The 16,481-nt window shown below is 42.9% G+C and overlaps 1 non-coding gene across 1 annotated transcript; it reads left to right on the top strand.

Annotated features, from left to right (window-relative positions):
- Positions 1-417: 417 nt before the first annotated feature.
- TRNAL-AAG lies at positions 418-499 on the top strand. Its single transcript has one exon. It is a non-coding gene; the product is annotated as a tRNA-Leu (tRNA).
- Positions 500-16,481: the final 15,982 nt, after the last annotated feature.

Here is a 16,481-nt window from a genome sequence, read left to right as displayed (position 1 = left end):
AGAGAGCCTCTTATCCCTGTTCAGCCCAACCTACCAGCTACTAATGTGGCACATGCAACAGAACCAGGAGAATGCTGGGCATCCTTGCTGGGCCCAGACACTTCATCCTTCCCATCAGGATTTGGCTGGAAGTTCAGAGAAGAAAGTTGGCGCCGAGGACTTGGCGACAGCCCACAATAGACAGCCTTAACTCTGGTCCACATACAGAGCTTCATTTAGGAAATTTATCCCCTACCCTTTCAGAGGAAGTGCATATCTTCCCTGCTCTATCAGTAGAATTGCATGAGAGAGAGAGGGAAAGAGAAGCGCTCCATCCCCTCAACTGGCATCACTCTGAATGCATATCCAGGAGTTATGGGGGCTCTGGTATTTACACCAGATGGGTGTAGGGCATCCTGGGACCCTAGCTTCATATAGGGTAGCATGGCCAAGCGGTCTAAGGCATTGGATTAAGGCTCCAATCTCTTTGGGGGTGTGGGTTCGAATCCCACCACTGCCAGTTCCTTCTTCTCAACATGCACATGGTGGGCATGTCGTGAGTGGAGCCGGCTGGAGCCAGGGGTCAGACTAGATGGCCTGGGAGGTCCCTTCTGACTTGCTCTATGTTTCTAGTATGGGGCAGGGGGAGAGGCCAGGGATCTTAAAAATCCAGACTGAGGGGCTACTCTCAAGATCTACCTCTCTCTGTTTTGTCCTGTCCTCTCCCATAGTTGCAGAGTGTGGTCAGGGCACTTTGTGTTTAAATTTTGTTTGAGCCATGCAAAGAAACTTTTCCTCTAGGGTAGGCTTGGGGTGGGTTATGGGTAGGGTTTCAGTAAGAGCAAGGGTACAGGAGTGGGAGCGGGAGAGGGAGCAGGTACAGGTAAGGATACAGGTAAGAGTAAGGGTACAGGTAAGGGTAGGGGAGTGGGAGCTGGAACAGGTAAGGGTAATATCCAAAGATCTGAGGATCAATTCCCCAACCCACAAAAACTAGAAGCCTCCAGGGAATGCAGAGTTGCCTTAAAACAAGGCTTCTCTTTGTGTCTTATCTTAAAGAGAAACCACAATCATTTGTTTGTTTGTTGCTTTAATATTTAACTGAATATAATATTTTATTCAGTGGTGTAGTAGCAAAAGCATGGACTGCAAAAAAGGCCCACAGACCAACATATGACCCTGTTCCACAAGTTCCCACCCTGTTTTAAGAATTCAATACTGTAAGTAAAAGCAGTTCCTGCTCCCTAGAGAAGCTTCTAAATGCCTTAAAAAACATTTTATGCAACAGCCTATGGCTAGAGTCGTTATCTGGTGCAGTGTTTTCCACAGCAAGTACGTGGCAAGGTGAACACACCAGCTGCCTTTCGATGTCCATATACACATGTTGCAGTGTTAACAGCTGCAAGTATATAAACATTAAAGTCATAGGTGTGCTGTATATATAAATTCTGATAACAATTCATCACCAGCACTTTTGTCTCTAGATTAACTGTACAGCCACTGTGAGTATATGAATGTTTTCTGAAATTTTCTGAGCACTAGTTTGCACAGTTGACCACAAGAGGGCAGCCAAGCATCCCAGAAGGAAAAAAGAACATTCACTCAAGCCAAACAAAAATACCACATTTTCAACTTTGCCATCTTAGCACACTTTTCTGAAGAAGCACCCAGACTGCGCAACAGGAAAAAAGTCATATATGGAAATTGGTTCCCACTGGAGACGTGCATTCTCCACATTTTGAAATAGGATGTGTATTGCCTGGTGACAAGTCATGCATTTTATTCTTCTTCAAACTGTGGTCGTTTGCAGGCCAAAACTAGGAGAACATGGGCAAAATCTTACAGGATCAGTATGTTGCACCACTGGGACTCCCCAGTAACACAAAAACTAGAACATCTACAAATACTTGTTTACCTGGATCAGGGCAGGTTCTGAAGGAAAAGGAAGATACATACTTCTATCAAACTTGGAATATTTTCTTTCATTGGTTAGAGAAATGGGACTATGCATAGAATTGAATATGGTTGTTGAATGCAAAAAAGAAAGAAAGAAAGAAAGAAAGAAAGAAAGAAAGAAAGAAAGAAAGAGAGTGATATGTTGACCCAGTATGTCCAATGTCCTGAATAATTGTTGTTTTAGTTTTGGATCTAGAGAGAAAATAATAAAACTTGATTAAAAAAATAAAAAGAAAAATAAGCTTTGAAACCATCTCAGTGTGTAGCCCAATCCTATGCATATTTAACCGGAAACATATCTTGCTGAATTCAGTGGGGCTGTGCTCAAGAGGCTGTGAGTTGGATAATAATCTTAGGTGGATTTCTGAAGGAATGTTCATTCTGAGCCTCCAAGAGCCTCTCTATATGAGATTTTAATCCACCATTTCATTTCCAGACACTTCACAGAATTGAGATTGTCTCCTTTACATGCTCCCCCCCCAACACACACGCACACCTTTTCTCCCAGAGTTTTCCTTTTTCTGCCTCTCTATGCCATATGCTCCTTTTCACAATCGCAAGGAGGTTTGCGCTATGGTGGAGTTGCAAAAGCACACAGGGTGGTGATTGTAGGTTATTCCACCATGTCTAGATCATGGACGATGCTACACATATCTTCCTCTTAAAATGAATGAATAAGTAAATAAATAAAGCTGCAGAAAGGCTTGGAAAGCTGAACAGAGGCTTTGCAGGATGACATCATGCAAAGCTTCCACATCCTCCCATGAGTGAGAAATCCTGAGCACACAATAAATGCCTTGGTTTGAGTAGTTCCAAAGCTTCAGTTAAATATGAAAGGGAACAGTCAGTAGGCTGCAAAGCACAGATTCATAGAAACCACAGGTTTGGAGCTGCAGAATACAGACTTGGAAGGAACCTCCTGGGTCATCTACTCCAATCCCTGCTAAGGCATTTAAGTCCACACGTTTAAAAGATGAAAGATATGCCAGTTTCATCTTGTGTTAGGGACAGAAAATCAGCGTGTGACAGTTTCACACATATTCAGTTGCAAGACGGACCTGTCCATTTCCTCATTTTTCTCTGATTTGTTTTGAATGTATGTATGAAAATGAGCATTTGTTTTCATACTGTTTCCCTGGTGATGCTCATTTCTGAATGCAGCCTTCCCTAACATACACATTTTCTGCACAGCTTTCCAACATATACGTTTTTACAGGCAACATGCCTTACAGTATAGACATACTTGCCATTTTTCGGGAGACGCAGGCGATTCCTTTGTCAATGAGGTATCTTCTCCACTGAGGTTTTTATTCTTTGTTTTATAGGCACAGTGCATGGTGTCTCACATGGGGAACCTATTTTGGAAGAGAAACCAAGCCCCACAGATTTCAATCACCAACCTCCCCCTTGTTTTTCATCACAGATTTTGAATGAGAAATGCAACTTTTCCAATCAGCCTATTAGTCCAGGTTAGTTCACTTAATAATTAGCAGATCCAACAGAATCCCCGCCCCCGCATCCCTGCTTTCTGTACCAAGTTATTACACAGAGTGAAAGCAAGAAGCTAAGATTATTTCTCCAGTTGTGATTAGTAGTAAGAATGCTGATATTAACATGTCGTGTAAAGGTACAGTACTTGATAAAATACACAGGATTTTTTCAATGTAGTATTGAAGAGTTTCCCAGAACAGCAAATCATCATCATTTGCCTTCAAGTTTACAATCTAACATAAAACAAATAGAAAAGGCATTGGAAGGGAGGAAGAAAACAAGCTAACAAACTCAATAGTCACCAATTTCTTATCATGTCCAGGGGGATGGATGCAGCTCACGGAGGAAGAGAGCCAAAGTCAATGGGACTTGCTTCTGAGTGAATATGCCCAGGGTTTCAGTCTCATAAACTGAGATGGGGAACCAGAATTGCCATCTTGGAGCACAAACAAATTAAATAGCAGGCAGCACATAAATACTGGGCCTCCTGGGCAAAGTAGCAGAGGGAGTTGGTTGTTCAGGCGTCCTACTCTATAGAGAACAGTCCTCTGTTTTGGAGACCTGTCCAAGAACCACCCTCTGTTTGAAGTCTGCTTTCTGAAAAGATGTCCAGTCCAAGTTTGGTTAAACATCAGAAAACCATGAGAAGGGAGAGCAAAGGCCTTGAAGCTGTCCATCCATACTTATCACCTGGACAGAGATCATTTAATCATCCTTACCAACTTTAGTGTGATGTACTGTATATCTTTCTGTCTAAAGTATGGTGATTTTGTTTTTCTAAATCTGCACTTTTACTTACAATTGTGCATATGCAAATGTTATGCAAATTGGTGTCCTGTTTCTTAGGTGATGCATAAATTGCTACCTTAACAGGTGTCATCCTCAAGATTCCTATAGCCAAGATCTTGGCTGAAGATTGCTGAGGACTACTGACTTGAGTGGTTGCTATGATCACCTTCATCTTTCTGCCTCTGAGCCAAATAGGAACAATAACCCTTTTCTCAATTATCCTGGCTAATTTGTATGCTTCACAGCTTTGGCATGCTTAAAACAAAAGTACAACTAGCAACACTTTACACATCTCCAGGGCAGAATGGATGAAGACTGAAAACATAGTTAATCACCAAAAGAAAAATAAAATCTATGGGAGAGGAGATGCTGAACTGAGAAAGAAGACTGCTTTGGGCATTTGTTCTCAAGGACTGCCAGCTGGACCTCAGAAGAATTAGAATCAGAAGGAGAAGTGGGTAAAGGGTTATAGTTAAGGAATGTGGGACTTGCAGAGAAACTGAGATGGGAGAAGTTGCAGAGGAGGGCTTATCTCAAAGCCAGACTCCCCAGGTTGGCAGGCAGTCCCTGGAAATAGCCAAGATGTACAACTGGCTGGAGGGGACTTGGAGTAGGGGAGTTTCTCAGACACAGACAAGGTGGGTGTAGCTCTTGACCTATGACACATGGTCAGCAGAGGAAGGTGGCCCAGTTAGAGGGCCAGCATGGAGAGGAGGCGTGCCCATTTTCAGAAGGCCCTTCCCAATGGGATGGGGCCCAGGCATGCTCATAAGGAGAGTTCCTGGTAATGAACACTTGATTGGATTCAACAAACCACTTTGTCCATGCTCAGAGATTCATTCTGGGTCAGTAAACAATGCTTTGCAGGGGGAAAGGTCTGTGGCTTCTGAATGTGTGAAGGTGAACCCCAGGCCACAACAGGCGAGGGGCATCCTTGGTCACATAAGCCTGAATCCATGCCCCTGAGCCAGAATTTCCCAGCATGCACCTTTAAGGTGGGGTTGAGGGCAATTTCAACATGTAAGCTAACACATTTACACACTCAGCCAAAAACAGATCCCCAAAGGGAGCTAAGCTAAGCAATTTTTTATACTGCTAAGAATCATTGTTCAGCCCCACTCCATCTTTCACAACGCCCTCGGCAAGCACTGCAGAGGTGGCCTCTGGATGATCCCAGAATGTCTGGGCCTGCCATGGGCTATTTAACGGTCCACACCATCAAGTGGCTGCCACAATTACAAAGCCCCACCAGCGCCCAGCACTTTACAATTGCAGCCCCACCTGCTACCAGGATCATAATCTGTATTTAATTCAGTTTATTTCACAATGTTATGCCGTTTAAGCTGGCATTGTGTTCTCCTCTGTCCAGGAAATGCAGTTGTGGCAGAAGCCGAATAGGAGAACCGAACCGCACAATTGGGTTACACAGTCAATTGTTTGCATGAGAGCAGGATTATAGCCTGCTGATGTCCCTCTTGGTAGCACATGGAGTACCTACTTGAAAATGTTCTCAATAATTCCCACCCTTAACTAAAGTGGATGCATTCACACAACCCATATCATAATTTATCCAGTTTCGTTTCATAGGCCCACACCTTATGAAACCATCAAGACAATTTTATGGCTCATCATAGCAGAGGAAAAGCTGTAAATGTTTTCTCCCAAACAGAAAGTATGTTAAAAAGACTTGCCTCAAGATCCAAAGGCTGATATGAAAGTTTTTGTTGTGAGTGGCTGGCTGAGAAGCACAGAGGTTATGCTGACTGTGGACTGATTGCAGGCAGCACTAGTTACAGAAAAGCTTTGGAGCAGAGGACTGCAGGATTAAACACACACACACACACGGGGGGGGGGGGGAGGCACAACTCGCAAATGCTACCTTGCTTATGTTCCAAGGTCGGTTAACATCCTTGTCTCCTAAAGGCATAACTTTTTGTAAAAGTGATGTAGAAACAAGAGAAAAGAAGGCATTTGATTTCAGGAAAAAAAAATCAGGCAGAAGATTTAAGGAAGCTGCAGCAAGAGGTAAGGCAGATGTAGACAAACGGCCAGCTTTGAGGGGGGGGGGTTAAATACGGATGATGAGCCCCCCATGGCTTTATTTCAGCCATGTCCCTGAACAGAAGGTTGAGGAGGCAGATGACTTCCTGGAGATTTGGGGCTCCAAATGAAAAATGTGGGGCTCCTGGTCCAGTGGACCTCACCAATAGTTCCTCTGACACCGATCTGCTTCAGACTGGATAGGCCCAAACAGGGGACCGGGAACACTTTCCGATGCGCAAATGAGCTGGCTCTTCTCTCCGGAACTTAAGGTCATTGCAACAGTTTTGCCAATGAGCAAGAAACTCCATCTTGGAGTGATGCTGTGAAGTCATGGTGGTCAACAGCAACAAGTTAGACTCAAATTCCCATCAGCTTACAGCAGGGATAGTGAGAATTGCAATCCATTAACTCCTGATGGGCCCCAGGTTCACCATCCCCAACACAGTGCCTAAATACTGAGCAAATGGTCTCCCAAAACAGGTCCAAACAGTTATTGTCACATGAGCAGCCTTCACAATATGCTGTATTCAAGAGGGTGCGTAAAGTCCAGCATGTACAGTGTTGAAGGCTATGAATCACCAAAGCACTCTGCAGTTTCAAAAGGCATCTATTACGCACCTGTTGAGTTGTAACTGCAAGTGAGAAAATACAGAGCCCAGAGCTTGAACACTTATTTGGCAACACACTGCCGTTGCTATCAACAAATACACAAGCAGTTCTAGGCTCATGGCATGCCTGCCAATTTCTTGTCAAGTTTTACACGAATTTGGTGGTGGGATCATATACATTTATTAATGAGCATCTCATAGAACCATTGCTGGAAAAGTTAAGTGCTCTCAGTTCCCGTAGATGTCAAGAATAGTAAAAAGGACAGAGCCATCTGCTGTCCATATTAAAATAAAATACAATAACATTTTGAATGCAGGCATTCTGTGTTATGCATCACAAGGAGCTGAATCCCATAGCCTGTATAAATCTAAAGGAAAGTTGCCCGAAGCGTATCTGTTTCATTTTGCTCTGCAACAACTTCTTAAAATTCATTCTGGTTTCGTTTGCCAGGAAAGGTTCAAAAATCTATAAAACCCCAACCAACCTCAAGAACTCTTCACAACATCCCCCTCTGATTTCTGAAACTTCAGCAGGGATTGTTCATAAGCTCTCAACAATATCTCATCAGATTTCAGTGCTGTAAAACCTATTACGGAAAACTTAATATTGAAGCAGAAAATAGTTACTGTTCTCAGGAATTGAAATCTGTGCTTAATACCAAATTCTGTACAGAATTGTAACATATGTCCTGCCATGGTCATGACCTGTGAAGATCCCTCCCCATGATTTGAACCTCTGAGTTTAACTTCTTTCTTAATTTACTGCTGTGTATGCTCCTTTCAGTGGAGTAGTATCCAAACATCTTCAGTTAAGACCCCAAGAATCCTCTTGGATCACGTCAAAGGGTAAGCTAGTTCTGCATGCCATTGCTGATCCAGAGGTAGAGAATAGTCGTCTTGAGCAGCAACCATTGACAACTGCAATCATTGTGAATTGATCCAATTCCTTTTTAAAGTCGTGAAATTCAGGGGCTGTAACCACACACTGTGACAGAGATGTCCGCGGTTCAATCATGTGCTACCTACTGCCTTTTGTCTGTCCCAGATCCAAACGGCATTGGATGAACCTAAGTTCATGTATATTGGGGGTACTCCCAATCCATTTTTTCCCGCACAATGCAGAATTCATATAAACAAATTCTACTTCCACGCATACCTTACTGTGTTCCCCCTTAATATGGAATTCACCTTTTCACAGCTGCTGCATTCTAGGTCAATGTTTTTGTTCTATGCACCATGGCCACAAGGTCTTTCTTCCCTTTTCCATTAGCACCCTTCCTATTAGCATATTTATTAACCCTTTTCCTCCCAACATTCATTGCAGTACACGTAACTGGCTCTGAACTACATGTGCACCTGTGTTGCCATTTAACCTAGTCTGGAGAGATCTTTTCAGTGCTCTTTACAACCCCACTCTCCCCAACTCTAGGTTAGGACATTGATGAATATATCAAAGCTTCCTTTGCAGCTAACTAAATTAAGACTTCTTCCAGGCAAAGGTTTTGCAAGTGCTAGGTGCACTTAATTAACACCTGCATTTTACATTTATTTATTAAAACATTTTTATGCTGCCCCATTCGCCGAAGCCTCGGGTGGCTTACAACAATAAATTAAAACCACATAAATTAAAACATACACATTAGAATAATAATAATTATATATATATATATATATGTATGTATGTATATGTATGTATGTATGTATGTATACATACACACACAATATAAAATAAGCTGCCCTGGCCAGATAAAATTCAATAGTATTAACATTTAAAATGCTGCTTAAATAAAAAGGTCTTCGTCTGGCGCCAAAAAACAAATAACGACAGCGCCAGGCGGACCTCTCTGGGGAGCACATTCCATAACTTAGGCGCCACCGCTGAGAAAGCCCTCCTCCGAGTAGCCACCCTCCTAATTTCTTTCACGGAGGGCTCCCGGAGAAGGGCCTCTCCCGCCGATCTCAGGGGGCGACTGGGCATTTATGGATGTAAGCGCTCCTTCAGGTAACATAAATTGTGAGATGGCATTCAAATTGTGTCAAGCTTCATCCCAGGAAGTGTTTATAGTGCTTTGAAGAATGGCAAAATAGTTCCCATTCAGGCAAGTGTTTAGTTTTCTGGACTGGTACGATTGTTTTGAAGTGCTGTGCCTATCTGATTCCCCCCCATCCCCCAACACCCCAATTATACTGTATGGTTAATTTCTAGGACTGTGGTTGCTGTTTTGTTGTTGTTTTCTTTTCTTTCATGGTTATTTTTCATTTTGGTTAGTTGTCCTGGGTGGTGCAAAAGCATCAAAGTGGAAGGATATAACACACAAACACACACAAATCAATACAAGAATATAAGACACCTGCAGTGCACAAAGAGACAGTAGGAACACCTGTGCTGTTTGTGGATACATGTCATCAAGTTAACTTACTTCTATCAAACTTGGAGATTTTTTTCCTTTATTATTGGCTAGAGATATGGGACTTTGCATAGATTTAAACATGGGGGGTTTTTTGGACTTGGCTTAGATTTAAATATGTTTTCAGGTTATTATGAATGGATTTGAATATGACTAAGGAATGTTAAAAAGAAAAAAAAAGAATGAGTAGGGGGCTAACCCAGTATGTCTGATGTAAGTGATGGTTGATGTTTTTAGTGTTAGTTTAGAAATTTTTAATAAAATTTATTATTAAAAAAAGTTAACTTATGGTAACCCTATGAGTGAAAGCCCTCCAGGATATCCTTTCTTCACAGCCCTGTTCAGCTCTTCTAAATTCAAGGCTGCGGCTTCCTTATGGAATGTATCTATTTCATATTTATCCTTCCTCTTTTTCTTCTAGCTTCAACTATCCCCAGAATAATTGCTTTCTCCAGTTATTCTGGTCTGCTTATGATGTGCCCAAAGGACAACAGCCTCATTTTCGTCATTTTTGCTTTCATGGAAAGTGTGTTTATTTTTTTATTTGTATGCCACCCCACAGCTGAAACAGTCCACTAAAAGAGATGATAAAAGTACAGTGAATTATTATAAAATCAGAAAAAATATTTAAAAGTTTAAAACAGCTAAAAGCAGATAATAAAACAGATATAAAAACGAATAAGAAAAGGGAAGGGGAAGGGGGAGGAGATATATAAAAAGAGATTCCACAATTTATTCATTTCATAATAAATTAACTATTTATTATTCCTATTTATTGTTATTTCTTAGGGATTGTTTTTATTATTGTTCTCGATGCTAATGTTGTAAACCATCCTGAGATGTTGTCATAAAGGACGGCATATAAATGTTTTAAAAGAAAAAAATCTGCTGATTCCCCCCAAGCCCCTGGGGGACTGAGTAAGTCTTTTAAAGCCTCAGAAAAGAGGGCCATCTTAACTTGATGCTGAAAAGATGACAGATTCAGTGCCAGTCAGGTTCCAATGGGGAGATGATTCTCTGCGGGGGGGAGCACTACCAAGAAATTCCTCCCTCTTATTACCACCTTCTGCACCTCCCCCAGAGTTAGCAGTCAGAGAAAGGCCTCAGAGGTTGAGCGCAGTGTCCAGGCAGAACGTGGCTGGAAGAGGTGCTCCAAGAGATATTGTGGCCCTAAGCCATTCCTGCACTGCCTGGCAGGAACATTTCTTGTTGTCTATTTCATGTTTGCATTCTGTGGGCCACTGCCTTGATTTCCATATTTGTTGGCACATTCTCAATAGGATTTGGACTGATTCAGTCTCTGCAGCTTGGAAGAGTTCCATTGGTACCTTACTCCCTCTCGGTGCTCTGTGCCTTCCAGGTGCATGCAAAGACATTCAGAATCCCTGAACTCAGCCTAAAACAGAATAGAGTTTTAATGTGGTGGTCCCCACTTGAAGAAGAGGTTGAGAGGATCTGCAGGGATTTCAGGCAGGCCTTCTTTCCTGTGAAGGTCCCATGTGCAACTACCCAATTGATTGTGTCTTAGCTAATGTGCAACCATGATGCATACAGTGTGGCAATGTGTCATATAAAACCGGATTCTGGCGCAGGTGGTTATGTGGTCTTTGTGCTTTGACTGGTGAGTCAGACAGTTAGCCTAAGACTTCCTTTATAGGCTGGGTATTGCCTGTAGAGTGATTCTGTGGAAGCACTCTGCTTCTGGATTAAACAAGTGATTAATCATGCTGAAATGATTCAGTTATTTTGGGCTTCCTTTCTAGTTTCCAGGATCTGAGATAGGAAAAACTTCAGACCCAGCAAAGTCCCCTAAAGTTATACAATCCAAAAGGTGATTTCCCCAAAAATAGCAGTACAGTTCCTAATGTCTCTAAAGTATTTTGTTGGTTTGCAGGCTGGGTTCAGACTTGAAGGCTCAGGACTGGAGATAGCATTTGAGAGCCAGAAGGATGTGGTGCTCTGGTTTGAGAGCTAGACTACTGGCCTGGGAGATCAGGTTCTAGTCCCCACCTGGCCAAGAAGCCTAGCAGGTGGCTTTGGGCCAATCACTACCTTTGTTGTTGTTGTTGGCTGAGAAGTTGGATATGACCCATCGCGACCCCATGGACAACATTTCTCCAGGCCTTCCTGTCCTTCCTACGGAGTATTGATCTTTACAGCATCTGTCTCTCCTTTCACCACCAGACACATCTGCAACTGAGTGTCCTTTCAGCTTTGACTCAGTCGCTTCATTCTTTCTGGCGTTACTAGTACTAGCCCTTTGCTCTTCCCCAGTAGCATATTGGACACCTTCCGACCTGAGGGGCTCATCTTCCGGCGTCATATCTTTTTGCCTTTTGGCACTGTCCATGGGCCATTTCCTTCTCCAGTGGATCAGCTTTTGTCAGAGCTCTCTGCTATGACCTGTCCATCTTGTGTGCCCCTGCACAGCATAAATCATAGCTTCATTGAGCTACGCAAGCCCCTTCACCACAACAAAGTAGTGATCCATGAAGGAGAATCACTACCTTACAGGGTTGTTGTGAAGATAAAATGGAATAGAGGAAAACTACTCCACTGCCTTGGGCTCTTCACGAGAGGAAAAAGGTGGGATATAAATGCAACATAATAGTAGTAATAGGTTCACCTGGCACTGACGCTATATTCTTTTCGGCGTCTGGTGAAAAGCTTTTTATTTTCCCACCATTTTAATTTAGTTGATTTTAACTGGGGTTTTACTATCTTAAGTCGTCGGATGCTGTGCTGTTTTGTTTTATCTTATTTGTTTTTTCATTGTAAGCCATCCTGAGATACTAGTGGTGGACAGGTTAGAAAAGCTTTTAATAAATCAATAAATAATAGGTATAACATATGGAAAGAAGAATTTAAACAGCTTATAAGAAGAATAAGGTTAAAATATAAATGTAGACTAAGAGAGGAGAGTAAGAAAGTAACACGTTCAAATGAACCATCAGTCAACATGGTAAGTCTAGAACACTTGTCTAGGATGGAAAACTTGCTTATGTTTGTTTTCTTGCTTATGAACAGAAAACGTTTCATTGATTCCAGTCAGTATAGCGACACACACACACAGAGACACACAAACAATGGTAAAGATATTGCTTCATGTATGTGGGAAAGCAGACCAGAAAGGGAACTTCCCCTCTCACGTGTGCTGCCAGAGTCCTGTGCATGGGCAACCAGCACCAAGGTTGGCTCCCCACAGCTCTGATGCACTGGCCAGCCATGTGCCTTGAGGTTTGTCAGAGCCAGTCCCTTCTCCCCACATGGTACCCACACAATGGCCCAGTCGCGATTCTGCAGGAAGCTGGGCATCTGGTGCTGAAAACAGCCGCTGCACGGCTTAATTCCTCCAAGTTTTCCTGGCAACCAGACATTCCTGTGTTTTCCACCACTTCACTGGCTGCTGTAAGAATGGGAAATGTCAAGATGTAATGCCACAGGAGTAGCTCTCCTACAAGAGATGTGGTGGGTATTTGTGGTAGTGATTACACGGAAGTTCACCTCCCAATTCACCTCTGCATTCCCTTGGGAGTTTATACAACTAACAGGGATGGATGAATCTTTCCGTTCTGCTTTGTCTTAGCTCATCTTTTTTCTAATCTTAATAAATTGTAGCTTATTGGGAGAGGCGAAACAAGTTTAAATCCATACAAAAAATGTATGTATTTTTTGTGTGCTGTTTTCCTAATAGTCACATTTTTCTATGCAATTTTTCCTAAGTGAGTCACTTGCACCTCATCCAACACACAATAGAATACTTTAACATTATATTACGTTAATGTATTAGACACAAATATATCAATATGCATTAATATATTAACCCCCTAATATATGCTGAAAATGGCCATGCAGTTCCATCTACTTACACATGAATAGGACTTAGAGGAAAAGAAGGAAGAGGAGGGAACTGCACTCTGGGCTGCTGTTTTTGGCAACACTCAGAAGAATATCTGATTTGGGCCTTATTTTGAAAAGAACTATATTGGCCTGACTTACCAGGACAGGCCTTCTGTGAAGCAACATGAGGCAATCACCTCAGATCATGGACATTTGGGGCTGGGGGAACTGGAGAACACTGCTGTGTGCATTACATGGCTCGCCGTATGCCCCCTAAGCTAGCTTGTGGCCTTCACTGGCAATGGATGATGCTGTCCCTTCATCAGTGCTGAAGAAAGCTTCATGTTCCAGACCAGCCAACTTCTGTTAGAGAGTGGAGAGGGAATTCCATCTCATACTTTCCTCACTCACTGCTAACTTCAGTTTTGGATGGTCTTAGGAAGGCACCATCTGTGGCTCCCTTACTAAGTCTGTCTACCTTCTCACTGCCAATGTCACCCACTGCTATTGCATCTCATCTCCTTTCCCATCACTGAATGGCAGCCAGCCAGTAAGAAAGCATCTCCTGCTCCTCCTCCTGTGTTGTCTAGGTCAAAGCAAGAGGTAGGGGAACAAGTAAGTTTAGTTGATGAAAAGCATGGACAATTCCAAGCAGTTCTTCGTAGTGGGACCATGTTGGTGTCCAAGTCCCCAGCCAAGGCCCAGTCACGCCTAGTCTTGGCACGAGCCGCAACTCTTGGGCTGGCCCCGTTCCATTCTAAACATGGCTTCTCTTCTTGTCCGCATGGACCACCTTGCTCTTGATGCTCGCATGTCAGCATCATTGGCATGCATCTCTAGAAAGAGGCCCCATTCAGATTAAGATTTGGCTATGACGCACTATTTATCTAACCACAATTAGCAAGGCATGATAATTTGAGGAAGTGACATCTAACTGGGCAAAATAGGAAACACTTTTCATGAATGAGTGAACTGTGTTGAACTACTGACTTTATTTTATTTAGATTCACTTTTAATGGGGATTTTTGAGAACAGATTGGCAAGGCTAATAAAAGATAATGGTATGAGAACAGGAGAGATGAAGGAATGTATGGCAGCAAATGTACTTGTATGTATTCAATTTTTGTTCCAGGTGGGGATGTGGACTGAGGAGAGATCTCGAGTGGAGTTTCTTCTGTTTAGGAGGGAATACACTAACAGTATTAGTGCAAAACACATTTATCACAGATGGGGCACGTGCTCATGAACACAGTGTACTTTCCACTGTGTTGAGAACATGATCTTGTGTCACATGCCAATGCAGTTGTGGGGGAGGAGGAGGAGGAGGAAGAGGAGTTGGAAAGGGGATGTCTGCAGGGAAATGGCCCTTTAAGGTTCATTTGATTTTGTTTTGTTTTGTTTTGTTTTGTTTTGTTTTGTTTTGTTTCTAGCTCAATCAGTAGCAAATGGGTATAAAGGAAAAAACTGACAGCTCTTTCTGCTCCCTCAGGAAAAAAAAATCATGGAGAGAGAAAGAAGGGAAGAAGAGGGGACGCTGTGGTGCTGCTGCTTGCTGCTGTCCTTCCACCCACCATGGGGTGAAGCCAGTGGAATCACCACCCCTAGTTCCTCCTTTCTAAAACAATTCCCTGAAAGCAAGCACAGCCCCCAACCATGTTGTCTTTCCTGTGAGTCAGTTCCAATGAAGTTACTTCCGAGTAGGCATGCATGTCCAACCTTGAAAGAACATTGCAAGCATTATTTGTCAAAGGAGAGTGTAGTGAAGAAAGCAGCCTTGCATTCAACCTCCAGCTCATTGGGCAAGGCAAGGGAGGGAGAGAGATACAATGGTGGGGTTAGGGTAGGGATAGAGGCAAGTCTGCAATTGAAAGGCCTCCTCAAGCTTGCTGATGTTTTGCTGAAATCCAAATAGGATATTTCTTGTTCTCCACCAGGACAGGGCACTGAAGCCACTTCGCATTGCCCAAAAGCAGTATCACACTAATATGCACACAGAGACATAGGAAGAGAGAGGAAGTGCAGGGGGAAACCACAACACATAAAAAAGTTGTTATAACTGGTCCAAAGAAATTCAGAATATCAGGCAGAAATTGTATGAAGAAGATGGCTTGGGGTAAGCATCATGTGACGTGCCATTGGGTCAGGCATGACAGTACCAATAAACTCCCAAGAGTAGATCACCTTTTAGTTGGGATATCCAAAGATTTCATTTGGTCTGCTTTTTTCAGTGAACTGTCTTGATTCACTGTACCTAGAGTAAAATATGGATTATTTTGTGATAGTTTCCCACCCCTCCCCCTCTCTCTCCCCTAAATTTCAATTTACACAAAGTATATACTTTCTGAAAAATAACTTCAAAATAATGCATATATGCTTGCATTTAAAAACGGACTGATGGAGAAGCAAAACAGAACTCATTTAGAAATGAACACATGTGAAATTGGCATAGGTTGAACTGTCTCCCCCATGTCATTTTCCCAAAGAAAGCTTCCCTGAAGCTGCTATTTGTCCTGGGGCAGGAGGTACATATGGATGCCCATTACAGCATCCAGAGGAATTTGCAGTTAGAATTATTGAGGATGAAAGGGTTTAAAGCAAAAGACTGGTGTTTTAAACAAGACATGTACACACCCCTTCAAAGACAGAGAAATAAGGCCATCTTTCCCAGTTTGGTCCCCTCCAAATCTGTTGAACCATAGCTCCAGGCTTTCCCTGAGGACCTGAAGGTTCACAATTCAGTGAAATACCACCTGCTGAGCATGCAAAGGCCTTGGATTCGATCCTGGGCATCTCCAGGTTGGACTGGACACACTCCTGCCCGACATCCTGGAGAGGTTTCTGCCTGCCTGTGCTGGCAATACTTGGATGAATTAATGTCCTGAGTCAGTATTAGAGAGCTTCCTGTGTTGCTGAGAATTCTACTCTGACACATCTAGAGGGCATCCAGTTCAGAGAAACTCCCTGAGGTGTTAGGCCAAAGGCTTCACCCGAGAGGTGAAACCTAGGGAGATGATGAAGGACATGGAGTGGTGTTCCAAACATACAGGAGAGCAAAGGAGAATGAGTAGTGCCATTTCAGGGAACAGGCAGTCTCGAAGCTGCTGAGGCAGTGTAGGGGCACCAAACTTCTGAAGACCGATGTGTCTCGACGAGACAGGTGACATGACACTGCCTATTCTGACAATGCTGCAATTTCTGAACTTTAGTAACCTGTGCCTTGGTTAAGCACAGGTGTTTTTCTCCAAATGTACTAGTTTATCAAAAGATAGCATGAGGCTAGGAGGGGGTAGCTCCTTGGACTGCAGGAGGGTGGGAGGAGATTCATACAGAACATTAGCTGCTGTCCACTTATGCTAGCACCTCAAGG

The sequence above is a fragment of the Varanus komodoensis genome, unplaced genomic scaffold, assembly GCF_004798865.1.
Source record: "Varanus komodoensis strain SLA01 unplaced genomic scaffold, ASM479886v1 scaffold34_1, whole genome shotgun sequence".
NCBI classification, from domain to species: Eukaryota; Metazoa; Chordata; class Lepidosauria; order Squamata; family Varanidae; genus Varanus; species Varanus komodoensis.
The sequence above is the reverse complement of the archived record's forward strand: the minus strand, read 5'-3'. Positions and strand labels throughout refer to the sequence as shown.